The sequence below is a fragment of the Carcharodon carcharias genome, chromosome 17, assembly GCF_017639515.1.
Source record: "Carcharodon carcharias isolate sCarCar2 chromosome 17, sCarCar2.pri, whole genome shotgun sequence".
Taxonomy (NCBI): domain Eukaryota; kingdom Metazoa; phylum Chordata; class Chondrichthyes; order Lamniformes; family Lamnidae; genus Carcharodon; species Carcharodon carcharias.
Genome location: NC_054483.1, coordinates 46,217,128 through 46,236,035, shown reverse-complemented (window position 1 = coordinate 46,236,035; position 18,908 = coordinate 46,217,128). Strand labels below are relative to the sequence as shown.

Sequence of the window (18,908 nt, the reverse complement as noted above, 5' to 3'; positions counted from 1 at the left end):
ATAAGAACAGTCAGGGCTATACAAGGCCAGGCATCAAAAAGCCTCTTGGATTGCTCTTTTCTGGAGTACAGTTAATGATTTAACATTCTCAGTATACAGCCTTGTGTGATGAGCATTTAGGAACAACACCATTCACTAGCCACACAATTTTCCATCATTAAAATCAATGGATGGAGCCATTGTTGGAGATGATTGTAGATTGGAATTCTAAGCTTGAATTGCCAACATGCACTATCACTATGTGTGTCTGTGAGTCAGAAGCATCAAAGTGTAAAGCTTACCTCCCTCCAGTATTCCTACACAGTTCAAATGGTTTTGATCAATAATGATGATTTTATTAAATTATTCAGTGTTAGTCAGACAGACCTAGATATGTTCTCTCTCGACTCTAAATCAGGACTGATATAAACACTGGTTTTGGATTTGGAATATATGCCCTGATTATAATCATTAAACTCTCTGATGCAGCAGTTGCCTTTCGGGGCTGTGTGAGAATGGCACAGGCATTCAGCCGACACAGTGTTGTGTCAGGGATTGTTGCTGTACCATCTCAGCCCACATTGCTCTATACTGGGGTTCCCTGCAGGCAGTGTTGAGTGAGGCTGGGGATGTGGGATAAATTAGATTTCTTGGATGTGAAATTCGTGAGATTATCAGAACATTGATTGAATGAGATTATTGCAACACTGATTGGATGTCTCTACTTCCACCAGCCTTGTAGACAGCACGTTCCAGGTCATTACCACTCGCTGTGTAATAAAGTTCTTCCTCACATTCCTCCTGCACTTTTGCCCAAAATGTGTGTCCCCTAGTCCATGTACCATCAGCTAAGGGGAACAACTTTTCTTTGTCCACCTTATCTAAACCTGTCATAATCTTGTACACCTCTATCAAATACCCCCTCAATGTCTTTTCAAAGCAAACAATCCTAGCTTCGCCGACCTAACCTTGTAGCTAAAATCCCCCATCCCTGGAACTATTCTGCTCCCTCTCAAGGAATCTCACATCCAACCTAAAGTGTGGTGAACAGAATTAGACATATTATTCTAGCTGTGGCCTAAGTGAAGCTTTATAAAGATTCGGCATAACTTTGTGCTTTTGCACTCAATGCGCCTATTTATGAAGCCCAAGTTCCAAAACACTTTGCTAACTACACTTTCAATACATCCTGCCACCTTCAAAATTGACGTACAAGAACCCCAGGTCCCTCTGTTCATTGACTGGATGGGGTTTCCCTGATAGTGACTGAGTGAGGTTATTGTGATATTGATGGCAATTGGATAGGTTACCAAGACACTGATTGGATGAGGTTATTTGGCTGTATGTTAAAATAATAAACAATTCTTTTTTGAATATGTTTATTGTGTGACTAAAACTCAACAACTAAACGCTCCTTTCTGCTAACCACATGTGCCCGGAGACAGGAAAAACCTTTCCATCCAAATTAGCAGCTATGTAAAAATCGAACCTTGGGTCTTTGATGTGCAGCTATGGAAGAATCACATCTTCTATTTCACAAACAGGAGGATAATTTAAGAAATGCAAGAGCAGAAACTCATTCCCAGTGCTTTAACACAAATTTCCATGCTAATCTTCGAGTGCAATTACTACATTTCCCTACATGATATAATAGTAATATTATTTCTTTTATGATCTGCAGATGTTGTTGGACTCTCTCCAAAGGAGTTTTCTCATAACCATACATTAAGATGTTCTCTTTAGGGTGAATTTGCAAACCAAGACTGGATTTTACAGTCTTGCAAATTTCTTTCAAAAAGTAACTTTTCCTTTCATACAGCCATGTTAGTTGGTGCACCTGACCTGCTCCTTCCAGACCCCAAAAAATGTTTCTGGCCCGAATTCAGTCCATTCTTGTGTCCCTGGCACTTGCTGTGCTATCGAACCTCAGCCAGCACCACACCCCTGTCCCCATGCCCTGCAGCCCCAAAGCAAACCTTGACAGGCCTTACATGGTGCCCAGCTGCAGCCACCTGATTCTCACCCACGGGAAATGTTTCCCCTGTTTAGCACACACAGCTCCCTGATAGAACATTACTGAGGCCCAGGATAGTTTTTAATTTGTTCTTTCATGGGGTGTGGCCATCGCTGGCCAGGCCAGCATTTATTGCCCATTCCTAGTTGCCCTTGAGAAGGTGGTGATGAGCTGCCTTCTTGAACCCCTGCAGTCCATGTGGTGTAGGTACAACCACAGAGCTGTTAGGGAGGAAGTTCTAAGATCTTGACCCAGTGACGGTGAAGGGATGGCGATATATTTCCAAGTCCGGATGGTGAGTGATTTGGAGGGGAAATTCCAGGTGGTGGTGTTACCATGTATCTGCGGCCCTTGTCCTTCTAGGTGGTAGAGGTGATGGGTTTGGAAGGTGCTGTCTAAGGAACCTTGGTGAGTTGGTGCAGTTCATCTTGTAGATGGTACACACTCATGAAACTGTGCATCAATGTTGGAGGGAGTGCATGTTTAAGGTGGTGGATGGGTTGCTTTGCCCTGGATGGGGTCAAGCCTCTTGAGTGTTGTTGGAGCTGCACTCCAGGCAAGTGGAGAGTATTCCATCACACTGCTGACTTGTGCTTTGTAGATGGTGGACAGGCTTTGGGGAGTCAGGAGGTGAGTTACTCTCCACAGAATTCCTAGCTTCTGATCTATTCTTGCAGCCACAGTATTTATATGGTTGGTCCAGTTCAGTTTCTGCTATGCCCCAGTCTGTTAATAGTGGGGGATTCAGCCATGATAATGCCAATGAATATCAATGGAAGATGATTGGATTGCCCCTTTTTGGAGATGGTCATTGCCTGGCACTTGTGTGGTGCGAATGTTACTAGCCATGTATCAACCCAGGTTGTCCAGGTTTTGCTGCATTTGGACACAGTCTGCTTTATTATTTGAGGAGTCGTGAATGTTGCTGAACATTGTGCAATCAGCAGCGAACGTCCCCACCTCTGACCTCATGATGGAAGGAAGGTCATTTGTGAAGCAGCTGAAGATGGTTGGGCCTAGGACACTAAATGAAAATGGTCTAGGCTTCCCAGCTGTCCAAACCAAAGCTCCCTACCGTCCAAACACATAGGCCCAAAGATCATAAGAAAAGCTGAGAAAGAAAGACTTGCATTTATATAGCACTTTACAGCCTATTAAGTACTTTTTTTGAAGTGCATTCCCTGATAAAATCTAGGAAAGAAGGCAGCTAATTTGTTACTCCTTGTTACTGTGCAGAGAGACCTGGGAGCTGCTCAGCACTTAGCACACTTAATGCTAGGTTTACATTCAAACTTCTTGGAGGCTCCACCACTAAAATAGGCCAAGGGAGTCATAAAAGCTGCAACTTGCAGCTAACTGGAGAACATTTGTTCAATAGGGTTGAAGGGGATTATTGAGCGGGATGGTGTTGTTTACAGAATGGCATCTCTTTGTGGTCTTCAGTAGGTTAACTGTAAGTCTTTATTAACAGGTAGAACTTTTTTTACTTTTTACATGTACAGTGAAGGGTACAGGCTAGGAGCTGTATCCATGCTTAAGTCTTTTTGCGTCTCTGTCAACACCACACTGACCCCTGAGTCATGTGTCTTCTTACATCGCTGTGTTGGTGGTACTGTACTCAGTTCCACATTAACCTTGTATGTGCCAGACCCTTATACTACACCTCCCCCAAGTTTTTATCCAATGTATATGGAGTTATACCAGTTTACTTCATGTCTTACATTGTTATCAGTCTCATATATTTACATAGGTGTTACTACACTATTACTATTACTATATTAGAGCTATTACAACATTCCCATTACCTCCATCACTCTCCTTCAAGTCCTGGAATTTAAAGGTTCAGGTGGTCTGGAGGCCTTATAACCCTTCCATATCTCATTCACTTATCATTTACAGGAGTAGCAGACTCTGTTGTTGCTGGTTCTTCCTGTTGGCTTGGAGGTTGAGTTGGCAACTCAATAAAGCTTCCATTCTTTTCTTCCATTTCTTCATATTGAACTGTACTTGGTCGGTTGAGCTGTTGTGTTAACTGGTGGCTGCTGCTCCGCTAACTTGTATCTTGTGGGGTGGATGGACATTGTGCTTTCTTCTTTTCCAGTTGATTTTTGAGCTTACTTGCCTTTTCAGTTTGTTCAGCAACTACACTGGTAAGTTGGGTTGTCTCCATCTGACAGTTATCTGCAGAACTCTTACATAAGTTTTACAACTTCATCTGGGCATTTAGTTCTGTTTGGAATGTTTCTTGCCTGCTCACTGACTGCTGTTTAGACTCTTTCAATTCATACATTAGATCTTCAATGTGTTTCTTAGAATTCTCCTTCTCTGCTCCTTAAGTCTGAATTTGATCTTCCATACTATGCATCTCGTCCATCATGTTGTTCAGATTGGATCGGAGTTCAACAATTTAATCCATTTTGGTTATTTATTCTGCATTCAAGCAACTGTTCTGATTCTTCACCAATCCCTTCTCCTGTTTCAGGCATTTTGCACAATGTTTACTTAGGACATCTGATGCTTGAAGTTCATCAAGTTTTAATTGAACGTCTAGGTTTGTTGATTTTGTACAAGTTCACCATTCAAGTATTTTAAGTCCTTTTTCAAGCATTCTGCTTCCTGTGAGCAACACTCCAGTGTTCTGATTAGTTTTCATTTTTCCTTAACAAGTTCATTGTTCATGATTCTCCACACTGATCACTTTTTCCTTGGCTCACATTCTGTAATTGCACTTCTGACAATAGTTTTTGAAAAACCTCATGCTGTTTCATGGGAACTCCTACATTCACTTGCCATTCTATGTTCTTGATTTTCAACTCTTCGTATATCTCTTTGGAAATGTAATGTGTTTACCAGGTTCCTTTCAGATGTGCAACTGTTTTCTTCAGTGCTGCAGTCTCTTTCTTGTACCTCTCGGCTTCCTGCCAGAATAGAGAATATTCCTGGATCTGCTCTGTCAACTGGTTCTTCAGTTCTTTTAGAGTGGCACTAAATTAATTTTGTTTCACTTCATAATGTACCAGCGGAACAAATTCTGACCTGAGGGATCCTTGTAGCATGTGAAGGTCCTTCTTCAGGTTTTCCTTTTCACTGTGAAACTCAATGGCTTTATCTTGAGTTTTCTTGTAATTTACCAGAGGCTTATTGAGTTTGTTCTGCTGTTCTGCCATTCTGCTGCTCAATGTAGTATTTATTCTGTCATGATGAAGGGTAATGGACTTCTTTAAATCTGATCTTGAAGGACAATTAGCTTTTCTTTCAACTGTTTATTATCTTGTTCAGCTCTTGTCTTCTCACTCTGTGTTTCAGTACATTGCTTTGTCACAACTGATAGCTCCAATGCAATTCTTCTGAAGTCACATTCACCATCTTTTTCAACTCCTCGCATTTTTCTAGGGACATATATTGATTCTTCAAAGAGTCTTTCAGTGTTCTAACTTCTTTGCGTACCTTTTCTGCCTGTTGTTTTGCCAGGCTGTATAGCTGGTTGAGTTTTTCCAACTCTCACTTTGATTTGCAAACTGCAGAATTGAGGGTCATTATTTTCTCCTTATACCCTTGTGTCATCTCTGAAATTTGTTTGTTCTGATCTCAAACAGTTTCTTTCATTGAAGATTTTAGTTTATGGTGCATTGAAGATATTAGTTTATCTTCTAGTTCCAACTTGATATGAACATTGTCTGATTTTACTTCCGCTTTTTTGCTCCACCTGCTGCAGGGCTAGTTCCTTGTCATTAACTGCCAGCCATTGGTACAGTTCATAAAACATGTTGTGGTCTTCAAAAAGATATTCCTTTGGGACTTTTTGGGAAAGTTTCCTGCATCTCTGTCACCCTAGTGAGGTTTGTTCAGGTCCTGTCCTTGGCCTATTATTCCTTTCCTGGTGGCTTTCTATGCCTCTCCTCAGCTTGAAAATTAAAATATTCATCCAAGACTGTAAATAGTTCCTCGAGGCTGGCTGCAATTCATTAATGCCTTGCATTAGGATAACGTGATTTGCAAGATCACCAAACCAATATAAAAAGGCAATAATCTGGGCTTCCTCTGTAGGATGCGTATTTGGCAGTCGCACACCAGTTGAACATCAGTGAGTGGAAGCCCTTGCGGTTGACGTCATTGACTGCTTGTTGACATGGAGATCTAAGCACCATGTGAATGCAGTCGCTGTCACCCTGCACCTGTGGAAAACCCGAGATCCGGGCAAATCCCAGCGCTCTTGCTTCCTGACTTACCTGTTCCTGGGCAAAATGCATAAAATTGTGTGTCTTCGCGACGATGTAGTCCGTGACCTCCTGGATACACTTGTGGGTGGAGGCTTGTGAGGTCTTGCACAGGTCACCTGTGGAGCCCTTAAAGGAGCCACTGGTGTAAAGATTGAGCACTGTGGTCACTTTCACTGCCACTGACAGTGGATGCCCTTCATGTCCCCATGGTAGCAAATCCTGAAGCGTGTGGCAGATGTGACCAACCAGTTCCTTAGAGATGTGCAGTCTTCAGTGACACTGGTTCTCAGTCATCTGCAGGAATGACAGGCACGGTCTATAGACCCTGGGTCTAGTAAGGAGCCTATGAGCGATGGCTCGCTGTGGATCTTCAGCTGTGTGCACAGCAGGCCTTGCCGCCCCATCATCTTGAGGGAGGTGCTCCTCCCTTTGCCAAGCCAGGCTCCTCCGCTGCTCTCCTCTTCTGCTTCTCTGGTCTCTGTGAACCATGAGGTATAACACTTGGATGGCCAGTGTGCAGTGCACTCACTGGCTGTCCGAAACCCCACCCAGCTCCGCCCCTCTCCACTTGACCAATTGGCGGCAGCTTTGCCCATTGGACTGCATGCTGTGCTCTCAGCTCAGGCGCAGGCATTCCTCTAACCCATACTGCAAGGCTGCACTGTTAGCTTGAACCATGAGGGATACTGGTCCAAACCTTAATAAAGACATTGCAAGGAGCTGTGAGCACCTCCACCAGTAACTGCTCATGGCCACCTTTCGCAAGGGGATTGTACAACTTGCCCAGTTGTCCAATTGTTCTGCTGCCCCCTGAAACGCTCATTAATTTGCAGTACGCACCCGAGGGGTGAAAAGTTCTGGAGCATTTGGTGGAACTTTCATGCTTTTGCATTGCTTGAGTGGGCAGAAAAGCTTCAGAGACCCGGCTTCAAGCATGTCAATGGAGCTGCTGCTGAACGGTCTCAGCTGTGGAAGAATGCTTACTTTTGACAAACTTTTCCAAGTGTGTGGCCTCATCCCTCACCCCTACCCCTTTCTCCCACTGCCACACACCTCTCCCCCACCCCTGGCATGTGCTTGAGTACTTCCTTCAGTCTGTGCTGCCTTGCCCACCCTTGCCCCTCCCAACCCTCCAAGCCTGACTCATACTGGAGCCCTTGCCCTAGCACCACACTGAAAGCCATCCAGGAAAAAGCGACTTGCCATTGACATGTGGAGTGGATGATCACAAACTAGTTTCACGATGGCATAAAACCAATTCTTGGACCTTCTCATCATATTGTCCCTCCCCACCGCCATGACAGGGCTGGAAAACTCCGGCCTTAGTCTTCCAGCATCTCAGCTTGGTTCAGCGTTTTAGCAAGGTTGAGGGGTTTTGATCCCCAGCTGCCACCATGTTGGGAGGTGTTGTTTTTTATTTACTCGTTTATGGGATGTGGGTATCGCTGGCCAGGCCAGCATTTATTGCCCATCCCTAATTTCCCTTGTTTAGAGATCATGTTAGGAGCCAACCACATTGCTGTGGGTCTGGAGTCACATGTAGGCCAGACCAGGATTGCAGATTTCCTTCCCTAAAGGACGTTAGTGAAGCAGATGGGTTTTTACAACAATCAGCAATGGTTTCATGGTTATCATCAGATTTTTAATTCCCAGATTTTTATTGAATTATTTTTATTCGAAGCCTGGTCTCCTAAGCATTACCTTAGGTGTCTGGAATACTAGCCCAACAACAATACCAGTCACCGACTCCCCTACAGAATGATGTTCCTTAAAGGAGCCTTTGTGGTCTTCACTAGGTTAGCTGTAAACCTTTATAAACAAGTGGAATTTTTTGCACATACAGCAAATGGTACAGACTGGGTTTTGTGTTAATCCATCCCTGTGCAACAACACACTAACCTCTCGATCTGCATCATGTGTCTTCTTAAATCACTGTTTGGGGGGGAGGAGGGGGCACTAAACGCAGTCTTACATTAACCCTGTATGTGCCAGCCCCTTCTACTACAAAAGCCAAGTAGAGGCTGGTGCAGGATTCAGCCAGTGACTCCCAACCAGGTAAACTTTACAATACTGTGAAGAACTGAATAAACATGCACAACTAGGTGCTCACATCCATGTGACTCTGTCACATGAGGAGGGACATGTTAGAAGTTAGTTTGAAATTCTTTTTAAAAAATCACTGAATAAAATCTCGTCCCGCCCGTGGATGAGATTTCGTAAAAAATCCAAAGGCCTTTTCACCTGCCCACCGAACGTAAGGTTGGATGGGCAGTAGAAAATTTAATTCAGTTGGTACGTTAGTGTCCTAAATGGGCTTGTTAATTGTCAGCGGGCACGCTGCTGACACCTGCACACACCCACTGAGCGAAATATTGCGCAATTGTCCTCGGGCTGGCATGGACAAAATGGGCCAAATGGCCTCCTTCTGTGCTGTGACTTTTCTATGGTTCTATGGTTCTAAGTGCGCAATGACATCAGGAAGCATGCCCGACGTCATCTCGCGTCATTTTATGCTCGTTCAGGTCAAGCACGCATCTGTCTGACAAGCGGAAGATACTGCCCCAGTGTTTTTAACCCAAGTTTAGCTTTGGTACAAAGACAAAACTGCAAATATTGTAGGCATAGTGACCTGCAGTCTAACTCTCCCAAAAATTCTTGATTCAAATCTTACGTATGATCAGAACAAATATTTGAGTTTGAATAATGTGCCAGACAGGAAATGATGATTAAATTACCAGAACAGGAAGAATCTGAAGAAGGGTCATATGGGCTTGAAATGTTAACTCTGTTTCTCTCTCCACAGATGCTGTTAGACCTGCTGAGTTTTTCCAGCATTTTCTGTTTTTGTTTCAGATTTCCAGCATCCGCAGTATTTTGCTTTTATATTAAGGAGCATGTCAATGTTTGATTTACTGTAAGACCCCTTTCTTGCAAGGTTGGAATTAATCTTCAAGCAGCTTCTAATCTATCAAGAAAATCTTTATCATTTCTATGTTGCTTACATTGCCTGAAGAGTGTCTAATCAGCAGAGCCTTCTTACTTTTCTATTCTTCTTGTTTGCAGGCACTAAACGGAGAAACTTAATTCCATTTTTTCCTCTTAGGTAGTTTGAGTATCTCCCTCTGTCAATATTTGCTGACTCCAAGGTCCATGGGGAAACCCACTTTTCTACACAGATCCTTTACTTTCAAATCAAGTGCAGCCAATGTTAAACTGCCAGCAGGAGAAGCAGCACTTTCACTGCTACAAGACTCTCAAAACAGGCACTGGCTGTATATAGGTGCTGGGAATTTTCTCATTAATCTCCCAATAGGCCAGTTAACTTGTGCCTTAAATTGATGGGAACCCTGGGTAAAACTTGGAAATATGGTTTCTGCCTATCTTCCACCAAAATTATGGAATTCAATTGGGAGAAGTCTCACTCCAATGAAGTTCCCGATGAGGAGGTCAAAATTGTGGCACCAGTTAATCGACCTGAGTTCCCTTTGACAAAAAGCAGGACAAATCCAACCTGGCCAATTACTTCCCCATGAGCCCCCTCTCGATCATCAGTAAAGCGATGGAAGGTGTCAACAGTGTTATCAAGCAGCCCCTACTCAGCAATAACCTGCTCACTGATGCTCAGTTTGGGTTCCCCCAGGGCCACTCAGCTCCTGACCTCATTACAGCCTCGGTTCAAACATGGACAAAAGAGCTGAACTCCTGAGGTGAGGTGAGAGTGACTGGCCATGACATCAAGGCAGCCTTTGACAGAGTGTGGCATCAAGGAGTCCTAGCAAAACTGGAGTCAATGGAAATCAGGGGGAAAACTCTTCACTAGTTGGAGTCATACCTAGCACAAAGGAAGATGGTTGTGATTGCTGGTGGTCAATCATCTCAGTCCCAGGACATCACTGCAGGAGTTCCTCAGGGTAGTGTCCTAGGCCCAACCATCTTCAGCTGTTTCATCAATGGCCATCATAAGGTCAGAGTGGGGATGCTCGCTGGTGATTGCACAATGTTCAGCACCATTCATGACTCCTCAGATACTGAAACAGTCCGTGTCCATATGCAGCAAGACCTGGACAATATTCAGGCCTGGGCTGACAAGTGGCAAGTATCATTCACACCACACAAGAGCCAGGCAATAACTACCTCCAATAAGAGACAATCTAACCATCTCCCCTTGACATTCAATGGCATTATCATCACTGAATCCGTCACTATCAATATCCTGGGGGTTACCATTGACCAGAAACTGAATTGGATTAACCATATAAATACTGTGGCTAAAAGAGCAGGTCAGAGGCTGGATTTTCTGCGGTGAGTAACTCGCCTCCTGACCCTCCAAAGCCTGTCCACCATCTACAAGGCATAAGTCAGGAGTGTGATGGAATACTCTCTACTTGCCTGGATGAGTGCAGCTCCAACAACACTCAAGAAGCATGACACCATCCAAGACAAAGCAGCCCACTTGATTGTCACCCCATCCACAAACATTCACTCCCCCCACCACTGTCAGTGGCAGCAGTGTGCATTATGTACAAAATTCACTGCAGCAACTCACCAAGGTTACTTCAACAACATCTTCCAAACCCACAACCGCTACCAACTAGAAGGACAAGGGCAGCAGATAGATGAGAATACCACCACCTGGAAGTTCCCCTCCAAGCCACACCCCATCCTGACTTGGAAAAAATCGCCACTCCTTCACTGTCACTGGGTCAAAATCCTGGAACTTCCACCCTTACGGCACTGTGGGTGTACCTACACCACATGGATTGTAGCACCTCAAGAAGGCTGCTCACCACCTTCTCAAGGGCAATAGGGATGGGCAACAAATGTTGGCCTAGCTAGTGATGCCCACAATCTATGAAAGAATTAAAAAAATATGTCTGTTTGCTGGGTCCTCTGAATTTACTGCACTTATGATCTCTAGCATAATACTTGTGTAATACAATTCCTAATTTCTACAAGTTACATTTACTAGAGATTCACCTGCAAGCTGAAGTTGAAACTATCTTTTGCATCTGGACAGCTGAAAGTGCTGCAAGAGAGTTATCATGAAATTATGCAGCATGAGGATTTGACAGTGATATACAATCTGCTCTACTGCCAAACCACATCTCAGTGCAACTAACTTACTTGCTGTCATTTCCTTGAGGCAAGCTACATCAAATTCCTTCTGAAAACCCAAGGATTGAAGTGCACAACACTCCTGATGCAGATATGTTCGATAGGAGAGCAGGGCAGATATTTGACTCTATTAGATCAAAGGAAGAGGCTTATAACATTGCCAAGGATTGGGAGCATTTTAGAATTGAGCAAAGGAGGACCAACAAACTGATAGAGAAAGAAAAAATAGAATATAAAGTAAACTAGCGAGAAACATAAAAACAGACTGGAAAAGCTTCTATAGGTATGTAAAAAGACAAAGATTAGCAAAGACAAATGTGGGCCCGCTACAGGCAGAGAATGGAGAATTTATAATGGGGAATAAGGAAATGACAGAGAAACTAAACAAATGTTTTGTGTCTGTCTTCATGTAGGAAGGTACAAAAATCCTCCCAGGAATACTAGAGAACTAGAGATATTAGAATTAGTAAAAAAAAGTAATACTGGAGAAATTAATGGGACTGAAAGTTGGTAAATTCCCTGGACCTGATGATCTCAGAGCATTGAAAGAAGCGGCTGCAGAGATAGTGGATGTGTTGGTGCTCATCTTCCAAAACTCTACAGACTCTGGAATAGATTGCAGATTGGAAGGTAACAAATGTAACCACACTATTTAAGGAGGGGGAGAGAAAATAGGGAACTACGGGCCTGTTAGCCTGACATCAGTGGTCAGGAAAATGCTAGAATTTATTATAAAGGATGTGATAACTGGACGCTTAGAAAATGATGGTAGGATTGGGCAGAATCAACATGGATTTAAGAAAGGAAAACCATGTTTGACAAAACAGTTAAAATGTAACTAACAGAATAGATAAAGGGCAAACAGTGGATGTGGTGTATTTGGGTTTTCAGAAGGCTTTCAAAAAGGTCCCATACAGCTGGTTAGTAAGCAAAATTAGAGCACATGGTATTGGGGGCAATATACTGACATGGATTGAGAACTGGTTAATGGATGGAAAACAGAGAGTAGGAATAAACGGGTCATTCTCAGGTTGACAGGCTGCGAGCAGTGGGGTACCGCAAGGATCAGTGCTTGGGCCCCCACTATTCACAATCTATATCAATGATTTGGATATGGGGACCAAATGTAATATTTCAAATTTGCTAATGACAGGTGGGAATGTGAGTTGTGAGGAGGATGCAAAGAGGCTTCAAGGGAATTTAGACAGGCTAAGTTAGTGGGTAAGAATATGATAGATGGAATATAAGTTGGAAAAATGTGAAGTTATCCACTTTGGTGGGAAAAACAGAAATGCAGAGTATTTCTTAAATGGAGAGAGATTGGGAAGTGTTGCTGTCCAAAAGAGCATTGTTCATAAGTCACTGAAAGCAAACATATAAGTGCAACAAGTAATTAGGAAGGCAAATGGTATGTTGGCATTTATTGCAAGAGGATTTGAGTACAGGAGTAAAGAAGTCTTGCTGCAATTGTATGCAGTCTTGGTGAGGCCACACCTGTTGTCTCCTTACCTAAGGAAGGATATACTTGCCATAGAGTGAGCGCAACAAAGTTTAACCAGACTGATCCCTGAGATGGTGGGATTGTCCTGTGAGGAGAGATTGAGGAGACTGGGTCTACATTCTCTAGAGTTCAGAAGAATGAGAGATGATCTCAGTGAAGCATACAAAATACTTACAGGGCTCGACAAGGTGGATGGAAGAAGGATGTTTCCCTTTCTGGAGGGGTAGGGGGTTGCAGGTCCAGAACCAGGGAACACAGTCTCAGAATAAGGAGTAGACCATTAAGGACTGAGATGAGGAGGATTTTTTTCATTCAAAGGGTGGTGAATCTTTGGAAGTCTCTACCCAAGAGGGCTGTGGAGGCTCAGTTGTTGAGTATGTTCAAGACTGAGATCAATAGATTCCTAGATATTAAAGAGATCAAGGGATATGGAGATGGTGTGGGAAAATGGTGTTGAGGTAGATCAGCCATGATCTAGTTGAATAGGGCAGCAGGCTCGAGGGGCTGAATGGCCTATTCCTGCTCCTATTTCCTATATTCCTAGTCAATGTAATAGTCAATGTCTCTAGTTCACAGTGTTCTTGAGTTACTGGCAATAGATTTTAGAAAAGAAGATGAGTTAATTTATGTTTAATGGCACCCTTCATGCCCTCAGGATGTCCTGAAGTGTTACACAGTCAATGAGATACCTAACTGTTGCAACTTGTTCAAATCAAGCTCTCACTAACACCATCAAGAGGAATGATTTGGTATTGGTTGGCTGAGGGTTAAAAGTCAGCCAGAAAAATTTCACCTGGCCTTCTTCAAATCATACCAAGGCATCTTTTACGTCCACCTGAGAGGGCAGACAGGGCCTTGGCTTAACATCTCAGATGAAAGACAGCACTTTTACCAGTGCAGCCTTCCATCGGTAATGCAGCAAGTGTTACATGCTCGAATGCTGGGGTGGTACCTGAATCCACACCCCTCTGACTCAGAGGCAAGAATGTTACCACTGAGTCACAGCTGGCAATTATTGGAATGACCAAGAGTGTCACAAGCCAAGGACGCTGACCTCCAATCCTAGTTCACCAAGCTGAGGTCCCCTCGGGTGACCTAACCCATCAGAAGTGTTACCAAGTGAATTAATATTTCCTAGATATTGTTCGTCTGTTAGTTCGCTTCAAGGCACTAGGTTACTGGAGAAATTCAGCACTCTAGCCAAAAGGTCTTCAACATTGGGCTGTTTATGTGGTACAGTTGCATATTGTTATCTTATTGGACTACATATCTGGAGATATGAGTTCTAAATCTCACCATTAGAGTCAGGGAATTTAAATTCAATTAACTAATTAAACCTGGATAAAAAGTAAATCTCAGTAATGGTGACCATGATATTACCAGATCATTGTAAAAGCCCATCTGGTCCTTTTTTGCTTTAGCCTACATGTGACTCCAGATCCACAGCAATGTGACTAGCCCTTAACTGCCCTCTGAAATAGTCTAGCCACTCAGCTATATTCAAAAAAATTGGTTCACCACCCACCACTTTCTTAATGGCTTTGCCAGCAATGTCCACATCCTGTAAATGAATAAAACAAAACTGAAACAAAAGAATCAATAGCTGGAAAACAAGTAGACGATTTGAGCTGTTGTTCCTTTTGTAATATTGTTTCGTCATCCCCTTCATTTGAGAAATGCTATCGCTAATCTCACATTGGAAATCCTACATATAAGTTTTGACAACAGGAACTCAAACACAATACTAAACTAAGTTATGATTTAAACATGAAAAGGGAAAAAACTGACAATCGTTTCAAAGCATTGCATGCCACATTTCACCTCGTAGCTCAGAATGCACACTGTATTTTCATGTACAATGAGTTCCCTGTAGTAACCAAAGGAGCTGCACATGATAGATAAGACTGGGGGCACTGCTCCTTGTGTGATCAGGTTGTAAAGCAAAACTACTGTTAATTCTAACAATACTCCTCATTCGTCACTTGATGTGACAAATTGACATAAAAATTACTAAAACTCCCGCAAGACCCAAGACTGTGAATGGGCTACAGTTGGCTTTGTCACCCCTCAGAGAGGGAAAGGGAGAGGTGCAATCAGTCAGGGAAGGTGTTCCTGATTGCATTCATGCTCAGATGTTTGTGAGAGTGTGAACTTAAGGACTGGATTGGCCACCACAATGATGTTGCTTGGCCACCCGGACTTGATGCTGTCAACGTCCATGAAAGGGTGATCAAGCAAGAGAGGGGAAACTATAACAAAAAATCAATAGGTGTCCATGCTTCTATAAGGCTAAACACATGTGTCTAAAAATAAAAGGGTGATACTCAGAATGGTTTAGTATTTATGTAAATTTGAAGCAGTCTTCAAACTCTTGAAGGGTTTTAATAGAGTAAAAATGAAATGCTTTTCTCTAATACAATACAAACAATCCAATGTCACAAGGAGTGTAAGCAGCAATGTTGGGACAAATATCCAGCCTGCATCATCTCATCATCTCTTCGTAGGCTTTGCAAAATGTTAAACCTGAAATTCTATCTGATATACAAAACCTGCTATTGAATGCACTGTATTAATAGCGATAAAAATCTGTGACCAATTATCCGAGGGCTTTACAATACTCACACTGTGCACTCTTAAATTAATTGGATCTTTTCCCTAAAATTGGCTCAAATAGTTTCTTCACTCCCTGGCAGCAGTAATTTACTGTTCCACTGTGCCTGTGCCAGAATACACAAAGATCTGTTAATGCCCCTGGAAATTCAGCAGTACCTTAGCTGCAATCAATTTTTGAGGTTGATGGATAATTAACAATAACCTCAATATCTGATCTTAAGACTTGAATGATGCAACATATAGGGTGTGTGTGTGCGTGTGTGTGTGCGTATGTATGTGTGTGTGTGTGTGTATGTATGTGTGTGTGTGTGTGTGTATCTGTGTGTATGTATAGATATGGGTGCGTGTGTCTGTGTGTATGCATAGATGTGGGTGTGTGTGTCTGTGTGTAAGTATACATGTGGGTGTGTGTGTCTTGTGTGTATGTATAGACACGTGTGTGTGCGCCTGTGTGTATGTATAGACGTGGGTGTGTGAGCCTGTGTGCATGTATAAACGTGGGTGTGTGTGTCTGTATGTGTGTATAGATGTGGGTGTGTGTGTATGTATAGATGTGGGTGTGTGTGTCTGTGTGTATGTATAGATGTGGTTGTGTGTCTGTGTATGTGTATAGATGTGGTGTGTGTGTCTGTGTATGTGTATAGATGTGGGTGTGTGTGACTGTGTATTGGTGTAGATGTGGGTGTGTGTGTCTGTGTACGTGCAGATGTGGGTGTGTGTGTCTGTGTGTATGTATAGATGTGGGTGTGTGTGTCTGTGTATGTGTATAGGTGTGGCTGTGTGTGTCTGTGTGTATGTAAAGATGTGGGTGTGTCTGTGTATGTATAAATGTGGGTGTGTGTGTCTGTGTATGTATTGGTGTGTATGTGTATGTCTGTATTTGTATAGTTGTGGGCATGTGCATCTGTGTATATGAATGACTGTGTGTCTGTGTGTATACACAGGTGTGTATGTGTGTGTCAGTGTTCATATAGGTGTGGGTGTGTGTGTCTGTGTGTGTATATATAGGTTTGAGTGTGTGTCTGTGTGTATGTATAGGTGTGGGTATGTGTGTATGTATAGGTGCGGATGTGTGTGTCTGTGTGTAATATATAGGTGTGAGTGTGTGTCTGTGTATGTATAGGTGTGGGTGTGTGTATCTGTGTATATATAGGTTGAGCACATGTCTGGGTGTATGTATAGGTGTGTATTTGTGTGTCCGTGTGTATGTATAGGTGTGGGGGTGTGTGTCTGTGCGTATGTATTGGTGTGGGGGTGTGTGTCTGTGTGTATATATAGGTATGGATGTCTCTGTGTTTGTATAGGTGTTTATCTGTGTTTGTATAGGTGGGTATGTGTGTGTCTGTGAGTATATACAGGTGTATTTGTGTGTCTGTGTATATATATATGTCTGAGTGTGTGTGTCTGTGAGTATATATAGGTATGTATTTGTGCATCTGTGTGTATATATATATAGGCTTGTATGTGTGTATCTATGTGTTTGTATAGGTGTGGGTGTGTATGTCTGTGGGTTTATGTAGGTGTGTATGTTTGTGTCTGTGTAAATGTATAGGTGTAGATGTGTGTGTCTGTGTGTATATATAGGTGTGAGTGTGTGCCTATGTGCATGTATAGGTGTGGGTATATGTGTATGTATAGGTGTGGGTGTGTGTGTCTGTGTGTATATATAGGTTTGAGTGTGTGCCTATGTGCATGTATAGGTGTGGGGGTATGTGTCCGTGTGTATGTATAGGTATGGTTGTCTCTGGGTTGTATAGGTGTGAGTGTGTGTGTTTGTATAGGTGGGTATGTGTGTGTCTGTGTATATATAGGTGTGTGTATATGTGTCTGTGAGTATATACAGGTGTGTATTTGTGTGTCTGTGTGTGTATATATATAGGTCTGAGTGTGTGTGTCTGTGAGTATATACAGGTATGTATTTGTGCACCTGTGTGTATATATATAGGCATGTATGTGTATATGTGTTTGTATAGGTGTGGGTGTGTGTGTCTGTGTGTATGTATAGGTGTGGATGTGTGTGTCTGTGTGTATATATAGTTATGAGTGTGTGTCTGTGTGTATTTATAGGTGTATATGTATGTGTCTTTGTGCTTGTATAGGTGCTTATGTGTGTGTCTGTGAGTATATATAGGTGTGCATTTTGTGTGTCAGTGTGTATATATATATAGATCTGAGTGTGTGCATCTATGAGTATATATAGGTCTGAGTCTGTGTGTCTGTGTGTACATATAGGTGTGTGTTTGTGTGTGTGTATATATAGGTCTGAGTGTGTGTGTCTGTGAGTATATATAGGTGTGAATTTGTGTGTCTGTGTGTATATATATATAGGTCTGAGTGTGTGTGTCTGTGAGTATATATAGGTCTGAGTGTGTGTATCTGTGAGCATATATAGGTGTGTATTTGTGTCTGTGTGTGTATATATATAGGTCTGAGTGTGTGTATCTGTGAGTATATATAGGTGTGTATTTGTGTCTGTGTGTGTATATATATAGGTCTGAGTGTGTGTATCTGTGAGCATATATAGGTGTGTATTTGTGTCTGTGTGTGTATATATATAGGTCTGAGTGTGTGTATCTGTGAGCATATATAGGTGTGTATTTGTGTCTGTGTGCGTATATATATAGGTCTGAGTGTGTGTATCTGTGAGCATATATAGGTGTGTATATGTGTCTGTGTGTGTATATATATAGGTCTGAGTGTGTTTGTGAGTATAAATAGGTGTGTATCTGTGTGTCTGTGTATATATATATATATATAGGTCTGAGTGTGTGTATCTGTGAGTATATATAGGTGTGAGTGTGCATGTGTCTATGCTGTTATGGACAGGGAAAAGATGGTACGATGGTTCCCCTTTTTCTAAATCTCAACTGACTGAAGACAGGCATGTCCTTAAAACGAACAAAAAGTGCTTTAACACCTTGAGTGCTGTGACTGTTAAGAATAGACGAATGACAAGTCTCCTCATATGTTTTAAAAAGAAGGATAAATATTTATTACTCAACACCTAAAATGTACTTGCAACCATATACCACACTCATACAGACACACACAGCACAGGCCCGACACGATCGGGTGTAAAATCACGGGAGGAGACATCTGCTGAGCATCCTGGCGTCATCGTGCAGTCATGCAATATTTCGCTCGGTGGGCACACGCAAAAGTGGGAAGCACATCCGCCGACCATTGAGAGGGCAACTAAGCCCATTAACAATGCAATTATCTCGGATTTTTCATGGCCTGTCCACCTTACGGGTTGGTTGATGTGCAAATCAAGTGGCCTTTAAATCTTTCATCAAACCTCATCCAAGGGCAGGAGGAAATTTCCATTATAAATTGAAATAAAAATAAATATCATTTCTATCAGCTATATTATCATGTGCTTGGTTACGGTGCATGGACTTTTTTTTGCAGCTTTTTAAATTTTTATTTGATGATTTTCAGGCCTGCAGCTTCCTGAAGCAGCTCT

General features: G+C 42.5%; 1 protein-coding gene across 2 annotated transcripts in view; it reads right to left on the bottom strand.

Annotated features, from left to right (window-relative positions):
* The window catches only part of LOC121289841 (catenin alpha-3-like), a 1,845,970-nt gene that overhangs the window by 1,656,067 nt on the left and 170,995 nt on the right, over positions 1 to 18,908 (bottom strand). The window lies entirely within an intron of this gene.